Here is a 4,770-nt window from a genome sequence, read left to right as displayed (position 1 = left end):
TAAGAGTTACATACTAGAGGGTGGAGAGATGGCTCAGCACTTAAGGGCACTAGCTGTTCTTCCAGAGGACCTGGGTTCACTTCCCAGCACATAGAAGACAGCCCACAACTGTGTGTGATCCAGTTCCATGAGATCCAACACTTTCACAGAGACATACATACCGGCAAAACACCAATGCACATAAAATACAAGGTAATAAGTTATATCAAAAATTGAAAAACAGATTTATGTAATGTTTAAACTATTTCTTTTTAACAGCTTTAAGTTGGGTATGATGGTACATGACTTTAATCCCAGCACTGGGAGAGGCAAAGGTAGACAGATATCTGTGAGACTGAGCATAGCTTGGTCTACAGAGGAAACACTGTCTCAAAACAAAACACAACAAAACAAAGCAAAAAAAGGCAAAACAAACAATTATTGTCTGTGCACCATGGAGTATTATATGTGTCTTCTGGAGGTGAGAATTTAGCTTCAGAAAATGGGGTTGCAGTCATTTGAGAATTGCCATGTGGATGCTGGGAAATGGAACTGGCTCCTCTGTAAGAGCTGTCAGTGCTCTGGACAGCTTAGTCATTGCTCCAGGCCTTTTTCACCGCTCTTCATTTATTGAAAATAGATATGTTTTTTGTACACTACATTCTGGTTATGGCTTTTTGTCCACCAGCGCTTCTGTGACCATCCTTACATTCTCTTTCATTCCAATCCACACTCTCTTCTTTTCCCTAAGAAGATGAAGGATCCAGGGGGTTGGAGAGATGACTCAGTGGTTAAGAGCACTGTTTGTTCTTCCAGAGGTCCTGGGTTCAATTCCCAGCAACCACATGTATAATGTGATCTGATGTCCTCTTCTATCATGCAGATGTACATACAGAGGAGCACTCACATACAAAATACATAAAATAGAGAGAGGGGGAGAGAGAGAGAGAGAGACCAGGTTTGGTGGTACACACTGTTAATCCCAGCAGTCAGGAGGCAGAGTCAGGAGATCTCTGTAAGTTGAGTGGAGGATGGTCTACAAAGTGAGTTCCAGGACAGCTAGAGTTACACAGAGAAACCATGTCTTGAAAAACCAACACACAAACACACAAACAGGAATAGAAATATAAGAAAATAAAACAAAAACAATTCAGAATAGGCGAATATGAACAAACCAATAGATGAAAAAATCCAAGGATAAAGCACGAGGGGGTGGTACTCTTTTGTAATCCCAGCACTCAGGGGTGCAGAGGCATGCAGTTCTCTCTGAGTTTGAGGCCAGCCTGAGTCCAGGACAGCCAAGGCTATCCAAAAGCAGCCCTTTCTTGAAAAACAAAGAAAACAAAAAAGCATGAGTCACATACAAGTAGGTACAGGACACTTACACACACACACACACACACACACACGTACACTTACACACACACAGGTACACACACACACGCACTCTCTCTCTCTCTCTCACACACACACACACACACACACACACACACACACACTCTCACACAGACACAAACCACACGAATCCCCAAATAACTCAAAATTGGCTTTCTCTGCTTCAGTTTCTTTCCCATTCTTTCATCTCTGATATTTCTTTCTAAGGAGGCCACCCTGCCATGCTCCTATCTATTCTTTCTTCTCACTCTTCTTCCCCTTTCTGCTCCTTACTCAAAAACAAAAATAAATAAAGAAATAAAGAAATAAAAATAAAACAACAACAACAACAGAAAACCCCCACAGACATAATATTCAGGAAAAGTTTCCTATAATATAAAAAGTAGAGAAAAATTCTGATAAAACATTATGAGACCAACAACCTCCAAAGATGCCACTGAGTTTGTTTTGTGTAGGCATCAATAGTTGGTCACTGGGCCTGTTGATCAGAGTGGGGTTTGCATCCTTGGGGAGACTCCACTTGAAGGAACTCAATTCCCATTTTCAATAACTTGTCTCTAGCTTCTGGGTTAGGGATGGGAGCTTCTGTCCACTCCTGTCCACACTGACGCCCCATGTGGTACAGACCCATGCAGGCCCTGTGCTTGCTGCCTCAGTCTCTCTGGGTTCATATGTGCATTCTTCTGGTGGGTTCAAGAAGGCCTGGTTTCCTTGGTGTCTTCCATTCCATCTGGTTCTCACAGTCTTTCTTCCTCGTCTTCCACAGGGTTCCCTGATCCCTGAGGAGAGGATGTGACACAGATATCCAATTAGTACAGAGTGTGTCAAGATCTCCTCTTTCTATCCTCATCTTTCTCTCACCATTTGTGTTGTGTGTGTGTGTGCTTGTGTGCCTGTTCACATGAATGTATTTGTGCCCATTAAATCCAGGAAAGGTCAACACTCAAGTTGTTATAGACATTTCAAGTTACCACCATATGTGCTGGGCACTGAACTTGGGCATTCTGCAATAGCAGGGTGTTCCCCTAACCACTGAGCATCTCTCCATGTCCAGTGATCCTCCCTTTCTGAAATCACACCCAACTTCCTGAAAACATCCTGTGGCATTTCCCTCCCTGCTACACTTGTGCAATGTTGTGAGAAAGCATAGTCCAATCCAGGCTGCTTCAAACTTCCTCTTGTAGCCAAAGATGACACTGACCTTCTGAGCCCTTTTCTACCCAAACTCTCACATTCTGGGAAGACAGGCATGTTCCAACAAGTCTAGATCGTGTCTCAATGTCACCTATGGTTTTGTGAATGCCAAGCAAGGATGGCACTACCTGAGTTCCAGCTACAGAAAGCCCTGTCAAATATGGTTATGACCTGCTTAAACTCGAAAACCCCTCTCTAGAAACCTACTTTCATTGTTAGCATGACTGTGTCTCCTCTGCTAACACTTGCTGTCACCGTTAGCATATCAGAAGCCATGTTGTCTTCAAGTCTCCATTTTGATTGTAAGGTGAAATTAAGACCAAGTTCTCAGGCCCTCCATGCCTGACACCAGAAAACAATCCAGTAGTTCCTACTTGCTGCTTAGAATCAAACAATAAATGACAAATGCATGTTCTCCTTGTGTTAAAGGTCACAACAGCTTGGTATGTTTCTTACTCCCAGAAAACTGAAAAACCCTCGAGAGCTATACTAAATCACAGCCAATTAGCTAAAAGTGATTTGTCTACCCTCCTAGATACACTTGGAACAAAGCAGATTAGTTTTCACAGCTCAAAATAATGTAATGCTATGCACCACTTGCTTCTTCCACCTGATTACCTGGTTCCTTTTTTTTTTTCTTTTCCTAAATGAAATGGCTGCCTAAGAGAGAGAGAGTGACATCATAGTGTGGCTCTGGAGCCTGGATTATAGCCCTTGTTCAGGTTAGAATCTTGTTCATTATTCAACAAACTTTCATTAATCTGAGTCTGGTGTTGCAATGGCTACTGTGTGTTATTCCTGAAGTAATAACATTATTAATGGATGTAAGCCATCCTCCTGCCTCAGCCTCTGAGTAGCTACCAAACAAGAAGAGTGGAAAAGCATGAAGTTCAGCTCTTGGTTCCAGAGTAGACAAATAAATGTATATTTTCAGGAGTAAGTGAACCCTACACCCTACAGCATCCTACTCTGAACCATGCTGGTTACAAATGTATAATCACAGTCAGGAGATTTGGCTCACATAGTAATCCTCCCTGCAGGAAGGCTTAGGCAGGATGGTCCATGTGAATTGGAATTCTAAATTAACCTTACCTACAGAACAATGTTGTCAGAACACAATCCAAAACCAAGAACAACAAGAGTAAATCAATAAGCAAACAAACTATAAAGTTCAAGGTGAGGGAACTAGTCAGTAAACGGACTCATGATTTTCATCTTATTCTGTTTTGGTTGTGTTTGCATTGATACAGAATGCTTGATTCAATATAGAGAATGGGAGAAGCCAAGGTGGGATTAAGTGTCTGGACTCAAATATGCAAGCAGATGGCAGCTTGTGGTTGGTAGGTGGGGCTGCAATAGGGAGGGGCTGAGCAGGGTGGTATATAAAGGCTTCAGGGGAGACAGAAGAGTCATTTTCTCAGGGACGTGAACACTGTGGTGACAGCCTGGCTCTGCTGGGATCCAGAGACCCTGTGCTCATCAGTGCTCAGAACAGGTAAGTCACTTTGATCCAAAGGGCCAGGGCTCCTGAAATAGAGAGGGTAGACCCAAGATGGGACAGTCATTTATTTATTGATTTGTTTATTTATTTACTTACTTAAGTTTCTAAAGGTGTTTTTTCTGGATGTATATTATTTAAAACTACTTTTTAAATTTGCAATATTTTTATTGATTATTGGGCAATTTCACATCATTGAACCCTGAGCACACTCACTTCCCAGTTCACACAGGTCAACCTCTCCAAGTCCCACCAACCAAAAAAAAAAAAAAAAAAAAAATTCAGTTTGTGTGGCCAATACACTCACTGGAACATGATCAAACTTCAGGTGGCCAGCCTCTTAAAGAAACAGGAGTCCTTTCCCTCCTGCACCCCTTCCCCCACCAGGAGCCATCCCCTGAGGAGGGCTACCCTTCTGCATCCTTACCACAATGTTGAACAGTTCCCTTGGATGGCTTTCTGTGACAGGATTGTTCTTTCCTGTGTCTTCAGATGAACCTACTGAAGACACAGATTGGCTTTAAATTCAGGTTTTTGACATAACTTTAAGTAATACAGAATGGAGTACCAACCATAATTTCCAGGATCATCTCATCCTGGAAACATCCTGTCTTTTTTTCCCAGACAGGTTCCATGTTTTAGAAAAATTATGGATAGGTTGTGTGTGTAAATTTCCCATGCTTTGTGTTTGGGGACTTGTGACA

The sequence above is a fragment of the Psammomys obesus genome, unplaced genomic scaffold (genome assembly GCF_907164565.1).
Source record: "Psammomys obesus unplaced genomic scaffold, mPsaObe1.curated_primary_1811, whole genome shotgun sequence".
Taxonomy (NCBI): Eukaryota; Metazoa; Chordata; class Mammalia; order Rodentia; family Muridae; genus Psammomys; species Psammomys obesus.
This window is presented reverse-complemented; position numbering follows the sequence as displayed.